This window comes from Prinia subflava, chromosome 2 (assembly GCF_021018805.1).
Source record: "Prinia subflava isolate CZ2003 ecotype Zambia chromosome 2, Cam_Psub_1.2, whole genome shotgun sequence".
Taxonomy (NCBI): domain Eukaryota; kingdom Metazoa; phylum Chordata; class Aves; order Passeriformes; family Cisticolidae; genus Prinia; species Prinia subflava.
Genome location: NC_086248.1, coordinates 15,185,508 through 15,207,576, shown reverse-complemented (window position 1 = coordinate 15,207,576; position 22,069 = coordinate 15,185,508). Strand labels below are relative to the sequence as shown.

The 22,069-nt window shown below is 45.5% G+C and overlaps 1 long non-coding RNA gene across 1 annotated transcript; it reads left to right on the top strand.

The window, feature by feature from the left end:
* The first annotated feature begins 1,203 nt into the window (after nt 1-1,203).
* Nucleotides 1,204-18,966, top strand: LOC134547688 (uncharacterized). Its single transcript, XR_010079550.1, has 3 exons — nt 1,204-1,251; nt 1,696-1,747; nt 18,098-18,966. It is a non-coding gene; the product is annotated as an uncharacterized LOC134547688 (long non-coding RNA).
* Nucleotides 18,967-22,069: the final 3,103 nt, after the last annotated feature.

Below are 22,069 nucleotides of genomic sequence, written 5' to 3'. Positions count from 1 at the left end.
GACTTCATCTCCATGCAGATTTTGTATCTGAAATTTAGTCAAGAAATTGTAGTTTTCATTGATGTTAGGGTTTCTGATCAAATAGGGAAGGCTTTTCTGGTTACAGTCAGCTGAGACCTAATGGTGCATCTCAGGGAGGAAGGATGCTGGCATTTGGCTTTCCTCTTGGATGCTACAGTGTGTCCAGGGCTGGGGGAGATGGATCTGCTAAAATGAAAATTTTATCAAAAGGCAATTTTGTAAACTTTTGCAAGATATTAATATTCATGTGTCATCTGAGGGGATGCATAAGAGAAAGGCAAAGAGACAAAAAAACCCCCAAAACAACCCAAAAATCCAGGACAGAGCATCATCTCATCTCGCATTCCCAGCAGGTTTTGCCACCGCACCCACCCACCCCTGGGCAGCTGCTGGTCCACCCAGCTCTAGAGCTATTCAGCTCTAATGAGACACTTTCAGCCTCCCTATTTTTTTTTAAAGACTTAAAATGATTACTAAGAGTCTTGCTTTCATTTTCTGCAGCCTGTTTTTATAAAACAAATTTATTTGGGAATTTGAAGGAGAGATTCACCACAAGGATCTTCTGCTAAAGGTCCTTGGAGCTTCTGAATGGGCCCTGTTGTCAGGTGCCCATTTCCATCAGGTGTGTAACCTGGTGTCTGCTGCTTCTGAAATCCCTGGGATTCATTTTCTACATGAAAGAACAGTCCGTTATTGTAGAGAGAGTAACTACAGTGTCACTGAGAGAAGGGTTTGTGTCTCGTTTGTGCTCAAAGTGTTTCTGCCCTGCTTCATCTCCTGGTACAATCTAAGTGAAGGCACTGAGAAGGGACATCTCAGAGCAGCTTCTGAGCTGATGTTGACTGAAAACTCATCCCTTCCAGTCTGGGCTGACTACAAATGTCTAGATCTAAAATCTATTCCTGGGACTGCTACAAAGCGTGAATCTGGGGAAAGGAACTTGAATTGTCTGTGCCTGACTGTCCAAGTACGCCAAGTGAGGATAAGAGGAATTACTTGTTGGGGTTTACAAGATTCAGTGTAATCATGCTTTGAGATCTAATTAACGGGATAGAGTTCAAGCATTTATTGTTTTCTTTGGCCCAGGTCTCTCCTTGTAAACAGTCACAGTGGTCATGCTCTAAAACTGTTTGTCTGTGAGGTTTGGTGCAAACCCTTACAAGGAAACCAGAAGCCATGGAAGGAAAATGCAGACAACTGCCTGGGGTGGGAAGAGGCTTTCCTGTAGAGGTGAGTCAGTTCCAGGGGAGAAGGGCTGCTGTGTCCAAAAATAACAGTGCAGAAAACAGGCACACACCACTGCCCTGTCAGCATTCACTTGAGGAAGATGTTGGGTTTCATCTGCAGCTTTTTTCTCTTTGTTAAGCAAGGAGGTTTCTCATCTGCACTGAATGCTACCTGGTCTGTGTCTGTATTCTTGGAGTCCATGTTAACCTGGCCTTTGGAAAATACCCTGACCACATTCTTCTCTTGTTCCAGAGACACTTCAAAGAGACCCCAAGGAGGAATTTATGTTCAATTTATATTCTGTTTTCTTATGTATTTCAAAGGCTGAGGTTGATTTACATGTATTAGTGTTCATATTCTTGTGTTCAGGTTGATTATACCAAGCTCAGGATATTCTGCACTGTGTTACTGTTTGGATAATGCTGGTAACAAGCTTCTGTTCCTCAGTGTTCCTGCAGTGGCATTGCTACTGAAAAGCTTCTTCATCCTCTGTGACTCTGTAAGTAGTGCTTGCCATAACAGAAATACTATCCTGAATACTTAACCTCTAGCATGTTTAAAGCAAAATCTAAACTACTTGGTGTGCTTTTTAACTAGAGAAAAAAGATTGCTTTAAAATATAGACTCTTTCTGTAGAACAGGAAAACAAGATCTTCACATTCAAAAGTAGGCAGGTAAATTACCTTGTATGAAATGAAGTCTAGTAATACCCATGACTGCCACTTCGGGAGTCTGGAAGCAGAAGTGAGACAGAAATGATCCCCCTTGCAGAGAGCAGTCCCTGGCATTTTACATACTTTTGTCTGTCTCAGGAAGGGAGAGAGGAAGGAATAAGATCTTCAGACAAGAAAATGTAGTGCCTGTCTTGCCTGTAAGATGCCCAAACCCCTTATGAATCTGCTGGCCTGCAGGGAGCTGGCTGACCAGCCTCCCTCCAGCCTCCTCCAGGGACCAGGGTACATGCCAGCCTCCCTCCAGCCTCATCCCAGGGCCCAGGGTACATGCCAGCCTCCCTCCAGCCTCCTCCAGGGACCAGGGTACATGCCAGCCTCCCTCCAGCCTCATCCCAGGGCCCAGGGTACATGCCAGCCTCCCTCCAGCCTCATCCCAGGGACCAGGGTACATGCCAGCCTCCCTCCAGCCTCATCCCAGGGACCAGGGTACATGCCAGCCTCCCTCCAGCCCCTCCCAGGGCCCAGGAGGAACTCCCAGGAAATAACAGCTTCATGTGCCACAGCAGTGTGGCACAGCTCATACAAGTGACAGGATACATGGACCAGGGCCATGACATTTTTGTCCAACTTGAACCTGGTATGTCCCACGCACTGTGGTGAAGGAAGGCACGAGGGGCAGGAAGAGCTTCTGTTTCAGCTGGCTATAAATAATGAGACTCAGATGAAAACAGAGCCTACTGCAGGTATTATCAGCATTCCTCCTGATCATGGTTCATGTCAGAGTGATACACCAGGAGCATCACTGTACTGTTCAGCATCTCTCTGGTCATTTATTTTCAGTAACAAGCCAGATTTTCTACATCAGGGCCAAATTTAAAGCACTTCCACCTGCTTTTGTACTTAAAACACTGGTTGAAATAAGTCCTTTTTCTCCTTTACCATATAGTGCTCTTTACTACTGTTAGCAGGAGCATGGCACAGACACCTCATTTATCAGAACAACAGTAGTCTGTTCAGCCCAACCTGCTGCTTTTACACTGTGTAGCTCCTTATGGGCAGCTATTGATGACCTAATGCATCATCACAGGGATTTCCCACACTATAGCAAATGCCCACGTAGAGAAAGAACCTATCAGACAAAGCTGCCATCATAGTAAGTGTAAATATGCTTCATAACACATCCAAATTTTAGAGACGGTTGGGAAAAACATACACTAAAGATTTCCAAGCATTTATTGAGTGAAATCTGTGTGTTTTGAGCTTTGCTGCAGATTATTTTATTAGCCCTTTAATAACATATTTATCAACTGAGCGCAGTAACTAATTACTTCAATGGAAACAAGTGTCATTGTGAATATAACTAAGAGTTTAATGTTGAAACACAAGCTCTACCTGACCGAAAATATAAGTGAGCCTTTCTCCCAGGACCTCTTTGTGGACTGCATTGTCTGTAGGCTTGTTTTCTTGACACTGATTGAAATTTTATTATGCTTAGCTTCTCTACACTTAAAAAAGGCCTGACATGAAGATTTTCTCATTTAAAGACAGAAATAAATAAAACTAATGTACTGTTACTAACTTAGTTAGATGCACAGGTCACTAATACACATCTCCAGACTTTTATCAGCTAATAATAATAATAAATGAAGAGACAGTACACTTAGAGAAAAAAAAGGAGATTGTTCATGAAAAAAGCTATGTCAGTGTGGGTCCACATTAATGGACAAAGAAGTGGATTTGTAGGAACTGGAAGATGCAGGGCACTGGCATCACAGCACAGCCACTCACTCCAGTGCTACTGGTCTGAGCCCAGTTTGTGCTGCACGCCTCAAGGTGTGTTCCCCACGGCAGCCCAGTGGCTGGGGGTGAGGATTTCAATGCCAAAGCAACTGTGGAAGAGACTCCCTTTTGTTAGCAGAGATGAACCCTGCACGGAAAGGGCTCTGAGCACCCCGTGGGCAGGGCAGACCCTGGTGGTGGGTGCGAGGGGCATGTGAGATGCTGAGAATGGGCAAGAACCTCACTGCCACCTCACCATCTCCCTCCCACCCTCTCACAGACAAATCCGATCCCATCTTCAAACTCATTGGTGTTTTTTGTCGCTCTGCTTCCTCAGGGAGCCTTTTCTGACCCTGCCTGCTCTAACAGGCCAGAATCACTATTTCATTTTCAGACTGAAGCTGTTCCTGAGCACAGCAGCCCATTTCCTCTGGCAGAGCAACTGGTGGCACCAGCTGCGTCCTCCCCAAGCATAATCATCATCCTTATCCTAATGTTTGCTGCACTAATGGAGATCACTACCATCCCCATTCTTCCCCAGTTTACTAGGCTCTATTTAACTTATTTTCTTCACATTGGCCAAGCTTTCCCTCCCAGTCATCCCCAGAGCCTGGTCTACTTTGGAGTGCCATAGGACAGTCTGTCCTTACACTGTGCAGCACTGCCTCTTTGCAAATGTCATTGTGTCCCTTCTTCCTTTCATGCCGAGGTAATTCCTTTATATATTAAATAAATTTGGCTCTTAAGCAGTAAAATCAAAGAAGCACCATCGCTTGAATTGGGAAGTTTTGTAGTCAGAGCAGGGATGGAGTCAGCCCTCATGCTGTGAATCCAAATAACCTTATTGATTTCAGTAGGTTTATACTGATTTAAACCTGTGACATTTCATCAAATTTGTAATTTGCATTTTAAGGACTAAATTGGGATTTTCATGCAAAAATTATCTAGATGTCTGTGGATATTAAGGTAGCCTCCACCCATAAGCTCTCAGGACCTGGATGTTGTAGGCCAGAGTGCACAGGTAGGGACAAATTACTTCTTAAGCATCAGACAGGGAATGCAACAGATCAGTCACAGATCTTTCTGTGGCAAAACTCAAGGTAATCTGCTGAGGCTGAGGACAAAAAGCTCTTGGCTTTTACTGTGAGGTTAAAGCCAACTGCTCCAAACTACTGAAGTGAAATGAAAAAAATTAAAAAGAACCTGTCTACAAAGTGACAGCAAAAGCTAGCCTAGGATATTGCCCAGGAATCTTGAGAGCCTGTATTGGGAAGTTTGTCTGGGGTGTTACTCTGGTGATACTAAATTGGGAGGAGCTGTTGACTCCCTCAAAGGCAGACAGGCCCTGCAGACAGACCTTGAAAAGTTAGAGGGCTGGACAATGACCAACCATATGAAGAGTAACAGACACAAGTGCTGGATTCTATCCCTGGGATGGGGCAACCCTGGATGTACAGAGACACTGGGGAGTGAGAGGCTGGAGAGCAGTGCCATGGAAAGGGACTGGGAATTTTGGCTGGTGGCAAGTTGGACATGAGCCATCAGTGCCCTGGCAGCCAGGAGGGCCAACCCTGTCCTGGGGACATCAGGCACAGCATGGCCAGCCTGGCAAGGGAGGGGATTGTCCCCTCTGCTCTGGGCTGGGGCAGCCTCACCTCAAGTGCTGGGGGCAGTTCTGGGTGTCACAGTATAAGAAGGACATTAAACTATTCAATGTGTCCAAAGGAGGGTAATAATGATGGTGAAGGGCCTTGAGGGGAAGTGTGGGAGGAGTGACTGAGGTCACTTGGCCTGTTCAGCCTGGAGAAGAGGAGACTGAGGGGAGACCTCACTGCAGTTACAACTTCCTTGTGAGGGGAAGAGGAAAAACAGACACTGGTCTCTTCTCTGTGGTCACCAGTGACAGGACCTGAGAGAATGGCCTGCAGTTGTGTCAGAGAGGTTTTAGGCTGGGTATTAGAAAAAGGTTCTTCACCCAGAGGGTGTTTGGGCACTGGCACAGGCTCCCCAGGGCAGTGGTCACAGCACAGCCTGACAGAGCTCAAGAAGCATTTGGACAATGCTCGCAGGCACATGAGAGCTTAATTCTTGGGGTTGTCCTGTGCAGGGCCAGGAGTTGGATTCAGTGATCCTTATGGATCTCTTCCAAGTCGGGATATTCTGAGCCTGTTATACTATGAAACAGTTTTGCAGTTTAAAATCCCTCTAAAATAAAAGAAAAAGAAAAAAAAATCAACCAACCAAACCAAAAAACCAACCAGCCAAACAGACAAATTAAAAAAAAAACCAACCAAACCCACAAAAAAGCAACTATCCCCTTATCAAAAATTTTTAAGGTGCAGAATGGGAAGGTTAAGAAAAGACCCTGCTGTGCTCCTTTTCCCAAGAAACCAGTTAAGCATACTGTAAAATCACTTCTAGCCTGGACTCACTTTCCATATTTTAGTGATTGATTTCCCAATATAAGCAAATGTGGGATTTTCTGGGCATGTCACAACAGCACAATCCTTTCCCAGGAATACCTGGCGAATAAGTCTGAGAGGGGTGAGGCCACATTCTGAGACAAAAACTCTGGGTAAGGATAGTTTGCAGAGTGGACATCCCCATTTGGGTATGCCTGCATTAAAACCTCCTTCATGCACTGACAGCTGTGATCTGTTGTGATATTCCTGGGGACTATCAGTCCTACACACTTTTCCTAGCTTTGATACCCTGAAAAATAAATGCAGCTGAAAGGGGAGAACACTCTCAATGATGAAGAGGCCATGATGCAAACTTCTGTCATATGAGACAGCCGAGAATCACAGCAAGGCTGATTTTGGTGGGGAACACAAGACAGCCCTTGGGTGCCTAATGTCCTCCAGGAGGTGGCTGCCCTGCTTACTTTGCACTCATGATGCCAGCCCCTGCCTGGGGCGTGGGAGTGTGTGCACACCTGTGATGGAGCTGGTGGAGGCAGAGCAGGATGAGCTGTGCTCTGGTGTGGCCCACTGTCCATCTCAGTCATGGTAAACATCTTCCTTTGACTTTCATAGTCCAGCTGCATCGTGGTGTTGCTAGCAGAAGACAGAATAGGCCTTTCATATTGAAAAAGAAAGGTGTTGTGAAACTGTGTCTCAAAGGCCATTAGACAAATTTATCTAAACTTGCCATTTTGGATTATTGCTGGGTGGTTTATTGCTGCATTTAACCCAGAAAGCTCTCACAGACTTCTGCTGAGCATCAGAGAGCCTTCCTACCCTCCAGCAGATCCACACTCCCACCCAAACTGGTGTCACCTGCAGAGTGACTGAGGGTGCTCTCATCCCTTCGACCAGATCATTGATAAAGATACAAAGCAGGACTGGCCTCAACACAAGCCTGGAACACCACTTGCACCCAGCCACCAACTGGAGTGACTGCACCCATCACCAGCCCCTGGCCTGGCCATCCAGCCTGTGTTTTACCTGGGGAAGAGCACTCTATCCCAGGCATGAGCAGCCAGTTTCTCTAGGAGAATTCTGAGAAACAGTGTCTAAGGCTTTAATAATGTCCAGGTAAACCACATCCACTGTGTTTATCTCATCCATTAAGCTCTCTCTGAAGTTTCTTAAAGAGGATTTAATTTTCTTTCCCTATAGAAGTTCTAATTTTGAGTAGGTTTCCTCCCCACTTGTCAAAAGAGCACAGGCCACCAACTATCTCAGACAGAGAATAATGGCTAAAACCATCACTTCAAATTGCAGGTTTGAAAATGGGTTTTTTGAAACATGTAATCCTGGTATTGTGTAACCATAAGACACACAGAGTTCTTCATATGTGGGATTGGTCACATTGGAAATTTAGCACACGTCTTATTATGAGCCTGGTGTGTTATCTGGAGAGAGGGGGAGAAGAACTAATACTCTGAGTGATATCTCAAAAGCAGAGAAAGAATAAAGGCACACTGCCATGGCATGAACAATTCTGATATTAGATTTTGTTGAACTACTTATTATAAAATGTATTCAGTATGCATTCACTCCCCTTCTGGCCAGCATATAGCCCACGAATCAGCTCTAATTTTCCCTAATTTTATTCAGCAAGCCTTGTTTAGCAGATTTAATGAAAGACAAATTTTTAGCCTTCTAGCCTTCCAGAGTGTTTGTCTCAATTACATCTGATAGAAGGCCATTCCCCAGCACAGCAGCATATTTACCTGCAATTTAGCATCTGTCCCCAGTATTTTTACAGCTGGAGAAAGAAGATGAACACTTAATAAGCAGAAAATGTTACTCTGCTAAAATCAGGGAAACACCAGGACTTGCAAATGTGACATTAATACCTAGCAATTGTTCGAAACAGCTCTGAGCAGTTTTTCTCAAAATTCCTTAAATCTTCTCTACATTAAAATTACTCCATGGGAGTAGTGTACATGAAATGCATAGATTATTCATGCTGATTGTTTACTTGCAAAGCCTTGACAGCAGCAAGGAAGGGAACTAGAAGTGCTCTGCATCTCTCCAAGCCAAGAATGTGGATTTTCTTGCTGTTCATCCTCAGTTCTCCCACTTTATCTCATGACTCAGCTGCCTGATGCAAGGGTTTGCAATTGCAGCTTGGCTGATTAGCTCCTCAAATTGCGTGGTGTGGTTTCTAGACTTTGCATGCAATTTTGACAAATATATGGATTTTATAAATTCACTTTCAAGAAGCTCTTTGTTGTCCTATTTTGTGAGTTTTTCTGCTGATAAACCTTAATGACTTGAATATTTAAGCCACCTGGAAGGCAAAGCACAAGAGCCAGGGATAGGGCAGGCAACGACTCAGTTCTCCTCTTAGAAAACCACTCAGTTGTTTGTTTAGGCCAGGTGAGAACCTTGGTGCAGAAAAGATGCCCAAGTGAGCCTGAGACACCACTGATGCAGCCCCTGGGTTCCCACCAGCCGGGCTCAGAGACAGCTTGCAAGGAGGCACTGCCTCCTGTCAGGGGTTAGTGCTCCACAGAAAAAGCTGTAGCTAAAGAGCAGAGGAAAGTTCCTCCTGTTTGTGCCTGCAACCAAAATAATCTGTCCCAGACCAGTCGGCTCAGCTGGAGGAAAGGCCCTGGGGGTGACACAGTCTCTGCTTCCTGTTTTTCTCTTTACAGAGTAAATGGGTTTCTAAGGTCTCCAGAGACATGACTGAACGAGAACCTCAGACCTGAGCATCCTTGAACTTTTGGCAAGTTTGGGATGTAAAAATTTCGGCTCAGATGTATTTTTAATACTATTTATGCTCAGAAAGCTCTGCTCATCCTGCTCCACACCAGGCTTGCAGGAGTGCTGCATCCCTGTGCTCAAAGGGAGGGTGAATCCCAGCCTGCCGAGCAGCTGCCAGGTTTGCTTTGCCATCGTGTGTTCTATGAATTACAAAAGTAGGCTTGTGTAAGGGGAGGTCTGTCCTTGGCAAACCCTGGTTACACTCTGGAGGTAAGCTGGGAAAAGAGGAGCTCTTTTGTTCTCCCCCTTTGCCAGCTATGGGTGAAACATCCGTAACATATTTTAGCATTCAAAACCAGTAATTTCCCCTAAAAGTCTTGATTTATTAGATATCCATTAGTCTTCTCTTTATTCTTAGATGTTTGATTTAGGGGACACAATCTTTATGAATGTAGAAGTCAAAATTTGCAGTCTAGTCTGAGACATAAAATGGAACTAAACCACTAGGTTTTTGTGCTAGTATTTACTGATGTCCCGAAGAGTGCAAGTCAGTGGAACCAGGCTGATTGGCCTCATGCCATAACTTTTCAACCCCAATTCATATGATTTTCAGTTAGCCTTTTGCTGCAAGCGGTCATTAAATGTTGATTGTAAAAACATGAACTAAGAATTAAGATACTTATAATTATCTTTAGAGCCTCAAGGAAAAAGGCCAACTAGATAAATCCATTTTTCAAGCTCTTGAGCCTGAAAAAAGTACCATTTTTCCTCTTAGAAAATAAGGTCAGGATATCCATTTTAAATTTATGCTTTTTTATTTTATGCTATTTTATTTTATTAGCAGTTTTGTGGTCTGAGATGATAAGGTTGATGTCAGGTGTGTGTCCCCACTTGTCCCAGTGGCAGCCACTGGTGCAGGCATGAACATGAACCCTGCAAAGGGCAGTGTAGGCAACTGACCCACCTGGGGTTTTGTCCACCCCAGCTGATGTCCTTCCATTTATCATTTTGGCCACACATCCCCTGGAAATGTTCAATGTGATTATGTCAAACGGTGCTCACAAGTGCTTTGGCAAGGCTGTGTGTCACATCCAGATTTCTAGGCAGGAGTTCTGGTGTCAGATGATTCCTGCTTGAAGTTTCTTCACACTTTTCTAATTACAGCCTTAAAGTGTGCAAATGAGGTCTGGGCATCCCTTGCCCCTTATGCACAGTGCCACACAGTCTTCCAGTAAGCTAAAGCTATAGGGTTGCCAAAAGTATGTGCAAGTTCCTGGCTGCAATCTCAGCAGTAATTGTGTTCTCATGGCATTGTGATGTCTTCCCACCGAGTTCAGGGAGAAACACCTTCTGAGACAAATGGAAGCAAGGAGCTGGAGCCTCCCTCTGCAGCTTCCTAGAATAAGTGAGGCTTTCTACCTATTAAAACACCAACATTTCCTCCTGGGCAAGGAGAAAACAGGGATTGTGTGTGGAAGGAGTTATGTTTTTCTCATGCTTTGTGTGCTTTTTCATGCTGCTTTGGGTAGTCTGGATAGTTACCCTACATGAACAGGGGTTCCATCCTCCCAGTGTTACCTGGAAGCTGCCATTGGAAGAAGGGAATCTGCCTCCTGAGGAAAGGCACTAGGCATGTAGATAACACCTTTTAGCTTTCTGCTTCCCAAACACTCTCTGTCCCTGGGGGGTTCCATAAATCACCCTCCCCAGAGTTAGTCTCCAGCTGCTCCAGATGTGCACAGTGTTTCTGAAGGCCATCATGCACAGAACCAGTCTGTCTCACTCATGGGAGAGACAAGGCTGTGGCTTCTCTCTGGACAGGGAATGCTTGTGCCTCCAGCTCAATGCCACATCCATGGTCTGGGAGAGCCTCTCCTGAAACCCAGGAAATGTTGGTGGACATGAAGGATAAAGCCACTGGTGAACATGAAGTCAGCTGTTGCCACCAAAGGCCATCTTGCCAGGGAAGAGCAGTGGTGTGACAGGGAGCATGTGGCTGCTTTGGTGCTCCCAAAAAGCTCCAAAGAAGCCATAGTGCTAATTAGATTTTCAGAATTAACTAACTGTATCTCTTTTTTTGTTGCTCTCCTTAAACTCTCTCCAGAAAAAGTAGAGGGAGATCAAGGCCTGCTCCTGTTTCCTACTTCATTAAATGTCTCCTGCTGGTGCTCCTGCCCATGTCCGAGGGCAGGGCACCAATCCACATCCTCCAGCCTTCAGGTCATCTCCTCCTAGACATTGTTTAACCACTTCTGGACCTGTGCCACCCTGAACATGGTCTTGCCTCTCCTGGGTGGCACTGCTGCTCCAGCACAGCTGTGCTGTCCCACTCTGGGGGACAAGATCATGACCAGCTCTGCACTCAGCCCAGTGTGAGTTGTGTTGAATTGCCTTGTGTTATCTTTGTTATGTAGTGGCATATTGATCCAGCAAAACTCCTTGCTGGTGCCCTTGGTGGGAAAGTCTTCGAGAGGTCAGCAAAAACCAAAAATCCCTCCAGAAGAATTCAGTGAGGCAGCTCAAAAATCTTCCATCCTTATGTTGGTACTTTCCCACACCATGATGTGTTTTTTCGTGTCATATGATGCTGGTACTGCCCTTCTGCAGACTTTTGGAATAAGCTTATTTGAGTAACCCTGCTGTGTTCTGAGGAAGATGGGGAAAAGTTGGGCAGGTTTTGATGTTGGTACTGACCTTTGTAGAAAATGGTGTCAGGAAGTGCTCAGAACCAGTCTCCCCTGGTGCTAATGACTCCACAGGTGGGCTTGGTGCTGGAGGTATAAAGGGAGGGCCAGGAGGAGAGCAGCAGGGGGCACAGAAGGTGAGGCTGATGGCATGCCATGTCTGCTTGCTGCCACCTCTTATGGCAGGCAGCAGTCTTCCAGCATGCCACGTATTTCAAAAACTGGTAGGATGGAAATAATGGGCTCAGTGTCTGGCAGCACTGGTGAATAGGTGATGGTGGGTAGATACAGGCTGTAATGTGTCCATAACAACCTTATTGCCCTTCTTAGGTGAAATTTCTCCAGTGTCTGTAACAGTTCTGGATTTGAGGGTAGCAGTCCAGCAGTGTGATGTTATGTTAGAGCAGACACTGTGTCTGAAAGCTCCCAAGACCACACTTACTCTTGCTCATGCCTTTTTCATTGAGAACAGCACTTTCAGGAAAAACATTTTTGAAATAATATATTCCAGGCACCACAACCTGTAAAGGAAGTGACACAGCAGGCTGCACAATAAATAGGAAAGCAGATAAATCCCGGGCCAGATTTATGAAGCAACTGTTTTCAACAGTCTGAAAGTAGTGACAAGCATGCACTAATCAAAGCAGTGATATCTCATTTTGTATTGTGCACTCTGCTATGCAGTGGCTGGACAGGTAAAAACTGGACAGGTAAAACCCTTTTGGGCACTGCCACAGTATGGGGTGGCATGGCCCTCCATGCCTTTTGTAATAGCCCTAATTCCCCCAGGGGTTACTGATCCACAGGACTGCTGGGGTCCTGTTGCAGACACAGCCTTGAGGATGCACACAAGCACATCAAAAGTAAACACCTTGCTGAGGCAAACACTGGGGCAAGGGCAGATGCACGTGTAATGGAGTTGGCCACCTATATAGGATTTTTTCAGGAGCAGCACAGTACTCCAGGCCAAATGGGAATCCCTGACAGTCTTATTTCAACTGCTGTAATTCCTAATTATATATATATTTTTTTTGCCTCTAAGTGCTCCCTGCTACTCTGCATTGATCATAATTATTTACCTTGCAAAGGCTATGCATGGGTTGATTAGCCCAAATGTGCAATTTGTTTGGAAAATAAGAAATGTTTCTTCATATGAGAGCTAGATACCATTAGTTCTAGTAATTGGAAGAAGGTACCAATTTCTTTCAACTAATCAAAATAAATGGGATATTATTTCTTTGACTATTGATATAGCTCAATATCAATATTCTAAAGGGATTAAATTATGGATGACTCAGAATGCCATCCCTAAGTCCTCCTCAGCAGGGCTGCTCTGGATCTGTTCATTGCCCAGCCTGGATTCATACCAGGGGTTGCCCTGATCTGGGTGCAGCACCTTGTACTTGGTCATGTTAAACCTCATGAGATTCCTATGGGCCCAATTCTCAAACTTGTCCAGGTCCCTCTGGATGGCATCCCATCCCTCAGCTGTGTCAACAGCAACATTCATCTCTGTGCCGTTTGCAAACTTGCTCAGGATGTACTTGAGCCCTTCATCTACGTTATTAATGCAGGTATTAAATAACCCTGGTCACAGTGTGGGCCCCTGAGGACACCACTGGTCACTGAGGTCCATCAGATCTCTGAGCTGTGGACCATAATCCCCTGGATGTTTCCAACCACTTTCTTATCTACCCAACAGTCTATCCACTAAATCCATCTCTGTCCATCCACACAGGGATGTTTTTGGGGGACCTTGTCAAAGACTTTTGATCCATGTAAAATCCAGGCTGGTATTGTGTTACTGCTGCTGGAGCTGCACAGCTGTGTGGGTACGACCCTACCACCACCCTACTCCAGACCAAGAGTGCAGAGATTTACAAAGGGCTGGAAATAGATGTGAAAATTTGGATCTGATCCTTCCACAGTGCCTGCTCTTCCTAAAGCAGGTGGATATGGTGGACTCACATCCCTTTTTGTAGTCACTAATAAAACAGTCCTGATGAAATAAGTAATTGAAAATGTGGGTTTACCTGTCCCCCCTCCACTACTGTTACAAGTGTGACAAGCACTCCATTCCCATGGATTTTTTCCCCATCTGTTAACACCCACTTCAGGGGACACCCAGGGAATGGGGCTATGTGATCATCCCATAAGGGTGGCTGCAGGGAGATGGAGGAATCAGATCCTGAACCCTCTTGAGTGAGACAGAAATACCCATTTCACATTCTTATTTAACGTTGAATCACCAAATGCATCCTCTCTCAGTTCCTTCCTCTCTTTGGGTGATTTTCAGACAGAGGAGATGCTAAGCTGTAAACAACATTTTTTTCAGCATCATCTCACTCCATACATGGTTATTCTGCCTTCACTGTGGCAGGTTTTATTGTGTGATTAGGCTGACAACGTGTTAATGCTATGCCCTAGACCTTCCACATTCCTTAGACAGAATTTACACATCGAGAAAAAAAGAAAACAACTACAAACAGAGAAAGCACTTTCTGTGCTGGAAATTTTGACCCATCTCCATGTCTCATTTTGCAAGGTCACTCTCTGAACATTGCAGACTTGGTCAGCTGCTGCTCCAGCATCTCCTAAGCCATTTATTGTATTCTGAACGTCATTTGTTTCCCCCCATCCTGCAGCCCCAGGTGATGAAAGCAAAGGAGGGCTGACACTGGAGCAAGGTGAATGTGAAGTGCAGCCACCCCATCACAAGGCAGGGCATAGTGTGAACACAGGCACAGTGGATTTGCATCTCTCACCATGGGCAGTTCAAATGCAGAGGTACGTGGGGATCTCACTGTGGACTGGTCTGTGTTCCACTCTGCATCCACAAGTTTTCCAGATATTGCAGAAGCTGAGGGTTTCACCACCCCCCAATACAAAAAAAGCAGATACAATTTATTGAAGCATAGTGATTCCCCTTTTGATATATTATCCTAGTACTTGAGTGCACTGAAGGACGCATATCCGTGCTTGGAGGATGGCTGCTACTCAGTGCACTGATGTTTAAGTGCAATTCCTCATGTAGACAAGCCCCGATTGTCCTTCTCTGGCTGAGCAAGGTTTGATCATCCCTGGGAGTCACTGAAGACCCTTGGCTGTGAAAGAGCTGTTTATGCTTGCCTTGTCTGAGCAAAAGATGAGGTTTGGTAGGAGGAGGACCAACACAAAATAACTAACAGTAGAACTTCTTGAAACAGCAAGAAAGAGACTTTTTCTCCCATCTTTAGCCATACCAAGGTTTGTTAGTGCCTATGGTGCCTTGCAGTTTCCCTTATGGGCAAACTTTCTGTGTGATGTCTCCCTGCTTTTCTTGCTGTGGTTATCATCTGCTGGGTGTTTTTTTGCAGTTGCAGGTTTGGGGGATTAGAGCCTGTGGGGTGTCCAGTGACCACAGGCTCCAGCAAGTCTCAGGGAAGCAGAGACCCTTCCCCTTAGCCCACACTGACTGAGGATGGGCATAATTTACCATTGAGAAGACTGATACAAACATTCATCTCGCCAGTAGCCTGCACCTGCTGGTGCTGGAATCATCTCATTTCCAGCTGATGATGGCCTTGTTGGGCTATTTTTTTAGCAATGCTAATTGACAGTTTTCTGCTTCTGATTCCCCTTTCACAATTTCCAAGGGAAAGGGAAAAGCAGGGAAAGCACCAGGGAGACCCATAAAAATATTCAGATCTGGAAATCCCAGAGATGCTTGTGCTGGGATGTGACCGGTGCTGGGTAGGGAGTGAGTGGGTGTGAGTGTGTTTGGAGTCAGGTAGAAAAGAGCTGAGGGGAACTATGGGGGTTTAGGGCAGAGGAAAGTGGGGGTTATCTTTGTCATCATTAAAATGATGAATCTGCACCTCTTTTCTTGGAGACCATCTTGCAGTCTGGGGTGATTGCTCAAACCTGGAGTGCTATAATGAAATGCCTGGTTAACTGTATTGGGAATCTCTCATGATGTTGCCAACGAGCCCTCAATACAGGACTTTCCCCCAGCTTTCTCCAGTGTGGACATCGACCTGTCTGTGCCTGAGAAAGGATGCAGCACATCTTTCTCCAGCACTGTACCCAGCCAAGGGGATCAGTGCCTGTGCAGACAAAAGGGGAATCCACAGATGAAGGTTGACTTTACATCTTATGAGCGGTTGGTTTTGAGTTATCCATGATTTAATCATAACACTAGGATGGGAGCAAATCTAATAGGAGACAACTTATTGACTCTTATTGATGCTCCCTTACACACCTTGGACAACCATATTTCAGTTCATTTTTATATTTACCCACACACATGCACTCAAGGGATTCATATCACTGTACCATCCCAGCTTTCAGAATGGAGATACCACCTCAACAACCAGCACAGAGGGCAAAACCTCCCTACTGTCCTCACCCTGTGTGCCAAAAAGGATACATCCCGTGGCACTGACAGCAACCAAGCATATTGTGAAAGTTTTTCTATGCCTAAAAATGAAAAAAGTTTCTGAGGTGGAAGGGAGGTGCTGAGTCTTTCCAAGGAGAAGTCAGCACAAAACAGCAGCTCAGAGCTGGACAAAAATCCCAAGTCTTCCTCAGCTAATGCCAGATTTGAGCTTCCTTACATGGGAAGTGAAAAAATGGCAAATACACTGCTGCAAAGAAGCTAGAAAAAAAGAAAGGCATAACATTTTAGCTTTACAATTATTTCTGCTTCTGTGAAAATATATAGAAATTTTTGTTAACTTCAAATGCAATAAATTTTTATTCAAAATGTTACTGGTAGGTAAACCCACTTAATATGTGAGACCTGGCCATTTTATACATGCAGCTCATACTTTCAGATGTTTTTGTCCCCAAAGGATGTGTGAGTCGCTGTGTGCACAGTTAAGGCTCTGCAGGTGTTAATGACCATCACTGGGAGGGGAAGGTTCCATGAAATTGCAGGTCTCACTAAGGTAGCAATGGGTCCAAGCCAGCAGAAAGAGCAGCCAAATGCCTTTAGGTATAAAAAGCAGCTACAACAAGGACGTAATGAAAGCATTAATCTACGTGGCCTGAGCAGAGATAAATCAGGTGGGTTAACCAGAGCTTTTCTGATTACAAAAGCAGAGCACAGGCTGGAGGGCTCCTGCCTGCAGACATGAGACTGAGTGGCTTGGAGGGAAGCAGAGCACTGGGGCTCCTCGCAGTGCTCCCTTGTGCTCAGAGGGCTGGAAGGAGAATGCCTGTTTTCAGACTGGAAGAATAGATCCAATTTACAAAGAGCAAAGATCTGTAAATCCCCTGTCCCAGTGGTCTCCTTCCAGCCAGAGGGGTGGCAGAGGATGAACCACGGTGCCTGTGTGGGGCAGTGCAGGCTGCAAGCTGGGAGAGTGGATCCACTGCCCAGGCAGGGGAGCAATAAATAACGCTGACTACAGCACTGGACTGCAGCCAGCAAATCTCTGGAGCCTGCCGAGCCCCAAACCAGTCCAAAGAGACACAGATTGCACAGACAGCCCCGTGTACCTGCTGGCTACTTCCTTCTCCTCATCCTCCCCCACTCTGTCATTTAGGATTCTGGTCTCTATCTCCATTGTTACTGGTCAGGAAAATTTGGCCGATGTCAGCTATATGTAAAAAAAATACTAAAAAAGGAATTCCAGTGTTTGGCTGGAAAAAGAAAGCTTATCTCCTGGGGCTGGGACAATCTGCAAATCCCCAGTGATAGGGACCTTAGCGGTTTTGCATGAGTCCAGGATGGAGGACTTGAAACCATCCAGTTGCAAATTGAATTTGTTTGTGCCTTTTACCATTTCTGTCCAAATCCTGCAAAACTGCCCTCCAGGTAACTAGGTAACTAATGCACCAGGGATTATAACGTGCTGTGTTTAAAACATTCCAAAATTAGCTTTCCTGCAGTCCAGATGGTGCACCGTGAATGCTTAATGGCATGGTGTAAGGACTTCACTGGCACTGGTGAGGGATGATCTGAACAGCTGACTTTGTGCCTCTTCCCTCTGTATGTAATGCATCTGTTGAAGCCCATGCCAAAACCCACATCCCACTGCTTTGTGTTTCATGCATGCGTGTGTGTACATACAATTACTAAATGACAGATAATATTGAAAGAAAATCTCAGCAAGCTACACTTTCCACTTGTTATCTTGAATATTCAGTTAACTCTCTGTCTCCCTCCCTGCCCTGTGCTGACTTCTGCTCATTAAGTGTTTCGATCTGCAAATCCAGGTCCAGTGTTGGGGTAAAGCAGTGTGGTGGTTGTGCTGTGGGGTCTGGTCCTTGCCGTGCTTCCCATTTCCCAAGAGATTTTCAGACTGAATTCTGAGACTGATGAGCCCTAGGACAGGCTGCCAAGCTTGGAACAGAAACCCTGGCAGGACCAGTGCTCAAGCTCCACCAGGTCTTTCTACAGCCACACAATGCATCTTCCCATCCACCAGAATAGTCAGAGCTCCTTATAACAAAATTGCTTCTTCCAAGGGTTATTGAAGTACTTGCATATCATCAATATTCACATCTGTCTTTTTTAACATTAGTATACCTCTTCTTGTCTCTTTTTATTTTCCCAATAACATCACAGATGACCAAGACAAGGCACAGCAGTACTGGGAAGGCAGTGGAGTTGCCCAGCACATGCTAAGAGTAGGGTGCCAGCAGGTTTAACTCTGCCCTGGCCAGCAGCTGGCACAACAGAATCCTGGATTTCCACAGCTCTCTGAACATTTCCAAGAGAGATACATTGATGAATAATGAGATGTGACTGTCTGGGAAATGGCTTGCAACACTGCTGTAAGGAATATTTCTGGATGAAGTCTTCATGAGGCCGCTGAAGAGTAAAATAACCAATCCTCTCTTAGCTGTACTCATCAGCCTCAAGGTTGCAGCAAGTCAGGTGGAGCATCTTCTTGACCCTCTGCACCTTCTTGAAGGAGAAAAAGAGAGCAGCAAGCAGCCTGGCACAGAGCAGAGTATGGCTTCTTAAAAGTGAGCACCGTGCTCAGGAGTTGTGAGCGAGCAAGCACAAAGGTGTGTAAAGTGGGGAATGTTGGATGTTGGCCCTTTCCAGTGGGTAAGGAGCTGGATTTCTGCATCTCTGCTGCAAGGAGAAGCTCAGAACTGGGCTGGACTCACAAGTGTTTTGGGGCCATGTGGCTGTGCCTGCAGCAATGCAGCAGATGTGACTCACCACGGCTGGTGCCACGGTGATGGGTGACACAGAGCCCAAGTGCTGCAGATTTATGTCACTGGCAACAGAGGGAATATCACTGCTGATGTGATGCCCACAGAGGGTTATCTGTTTTCTTTATGTTTATTGAGTTTTTTTCAACATGCCACATGATGCAGACATTTATGGAGAGATGAAATAAAATCTGTTTGATCAAATAGCTCCTCAAGGTCATATATAAAACATGAACTCAAATAGATTTAATTGGGAGAGGAGAAACAGCCCTGCACTGCTCAGCCTCCTTGGGGTTTCCATACAAAAAGCAGATGCCTTGACAAAGTTTCCAGTCCTGCTCAGCCACATATTTTCATGTGGACATGACCCCCTCTTGCTGCAGAGGCTGTTTGTCCCTTCCCTGTGCGTAAGGACAGAGAGGGAGGCTCAGGGAGCCATATCAAAAAGTACAGCTTCAGCTTTGTTTTCAGTCCTGTTTCAGGGTATCCATGGAAACGAGGATGACTCTCCAATCCTTTTCTGGGGAAGGCACGGCATTCACTGCCATGAATACTGTCCCTTCAACTAAAATTTTGCAAAATAGCTGCACAGGGTGACTGTAATTTATCCAAAAAGCCTGCAGTACATCTGGTTGGAGGGAGCAAGCCCCCTTTAACCCTCCCACAAAACCTGGCATTTCTCAGCAGCTCTCTGGATTCTGCTTTCCAGCTGGATTCCGTGGGAGAGGAGGGCAGCCAGCATCCCCTGCTGACACCAAACCCCTTCCCAAAGCCCCTGGGGATGCAGGGAGATGGTGGTCAAGCGGTGGGCAGGGGTGAGGGGAAGGCAACCAGAGGAAATATTCACCTGGCTTCAGGAGCAGGGCTGCTTTGGGGATGTCAGGGCTAAAAGACAGCTGGCATGTGTGAATATGTGATGCCAGGGGTCTGATGGGAAAATCTTGTTCTGCCTAGAGACAGAAAATCTCTGGAAGTTTTGAATGCTTAAGAAGGAAAATATTTTTTTAAAAACCTCACCAAATTTAGGAAATTCAAATAATTCCATAGTTATGCTTATCAGAATGATTGGGTTTTTAATTCTTTAAGGGTGAAATTATGATTTATGCAGTTAGCTCAACGAAGGAGCTGAGGGATACATTTACAAAGCTGAATTTCAGTTTTATATTTTCAAACTATGAGAGACATGACCAGTGTATGCTGACATACTTACTTGTGCATGTGTTGCCTACTAATATATTTCTAACTTAAGGAAAATAAAATGCTGAAAAATTAAAAGGAGCCATCTAGCTTGTTTTTAAGCAAGAAAGAAGGCTTTATCCTACCACAAGATATCAACATCAACAGTTTTAAGAGAATAGAGCATAAGCTTGAAAAATTAACATTTGTTCTCTCTCTCCATAGTCTCTGTGAGGCAGCTGACACAACAGCAGCCAAGACCGTCATTAAATTAGATATTGAAGCTGAGAGTCTGCATTTTAACTGCTTGATACCATGCAGTTTTGAAGTAAAAGACCTTCATTTGAAATATTTTAGTTATTGAAAGCATTTTGAAGAGCCGAGAATGGCAGAAATCATGTCATGTTAAACATTTTTCTAGCCTTCACTGTTCACTCTGAGCAAAATTAATTTACAAGAATGTTTCTTCAACATTTCTTCTCCAGGTATACAGTTTTCCATTTAAGAAAAAGATATGAATTAAACAGGATGGGGTTTTTTCCCAAGTCCTGCATTTTTCCCAGTCTCCTGTATCTCAGTTGGCTCCTGATCCTCTCACATTAGAGTGCCCTAGACTGGATTTTCCTGTTGATCAGGGGAATGGGGTCTCGTAACCAGACATATCACAGCTCACATTTTCAAAGCCATTAGTCACTTTGCTCCCATTAGTAAGAAAAGGGATTCCTGCATCCAAACAACTTGCAGAGGTTTGGCCCCACTGTTGTTCTGTGCCTGTATGCCACTGCTGAATAAAGCAGAAGGATTTGGGCTGGATTTTTGCTTTCCTAGCTATTCGTTGCTCTGATATCCTGTGGAAATCTGTCACTCTACCTGCAGGTCCTCCTGGTCCAGCTGCCACAGCAGGTGAACACATTCTCCAGTACCCAGCTCCTGGCAGTGTGGGCAGTGGGGACACAGGGTAGACAGGGGATGTTTCTGGGCATCTTGTGGCTCTGTGGGCTGGGGCTTGATGGCCCAGAGCTCGCCTTGTGAGAGAAGGATGGGTTGGAAAGGCCATCAGGCTTCGTGAGCCCGAGGCAGGCTGTGACCTGCTGGGTCTGCGTACCTGAGCCTCTGCCATCCCCCTTTGCAGCCCTGCTGCCAGAGCAAAGGGATTATAGTGCAATCCCTCCCATTGGGAATCTGCTTTTCTGTGAGCAATCATGCTCATTAGCCAGGCAAAAATAAAGATGCTTAGAAAGAGATCATGTTCTTGGGCTCCTGTGAAATCACGTTTCTATATGGGTCTTTTTTCTCTGAGGCGCTGCTTAATTAAACCTGAGCCCCACTGCTCCCCAGGCAGGCTCCCTGAAAACAAAAGACAGGTGCTGGGGGCACTGCCCTGCTGCAGCCCCATGCCAGCCCCGCTCCCAGCTCCAGCTGGGACACCCCAGTGCTCCCTGGCATCTGCTTCCTTCCAGTCCCTCACTCACAGCACGGGAGAGACACGGGGAGGGAGAGTCACCATTTGTGATGCTGCTTTTCGGCAGGGCCACCCCCAGTACACAACAACACACCACAAACCCAGCTGGAAAGTTTTCCCCCACACTGGAGAAGATTATTTTCCTTCTCTGCAGGTCATTTCTCTGGACCTGGGGGTTCAGAACAACAAAGTAAAGCACCAACACCACTAAAATCCCCACTTCTCTCCAAAGCAGACTATCTTCTGCAGGCTTTCTTCTTCACGAAATCCCTTCCTTCCATCTGATGTGGGATTCAAAAGCCAGACAGCAACACAAAAAGGCTAGACTTGATGTTTGTTTGGTGGCTGCACAGAGCCCATAGAAACGTGTCTGAGGTTTTTTTCCCTTGTATTCAAAGCTTTACCTCCTGGTGAGTCATCAGAGGGCTGGCTGAGGGAGTGTATCATGCATAATTATTTGGAAAAGCAATCTGACATGCTAACCACTGTCACAAAATGTGCAATTTGTAATATACAGAAGGACAAAACACAACATAAAAGTTTTAGAAGATTCCTTGCCTCATTTAATTCTCTCATTGCAGATTTAACCAAGAGGCCAGGAAGATACAAGACTCCACAGGCACTTCCCGAGCTCAGTTCTTGGTGCTTTCTAAGTGCCCTGGTGCAGTGACTGGGAGGAGGCAGCTGCTTCTGTCCTTCTCTCAGCAGCAAGCCCCAGGAGGTGTGAAAAAATGA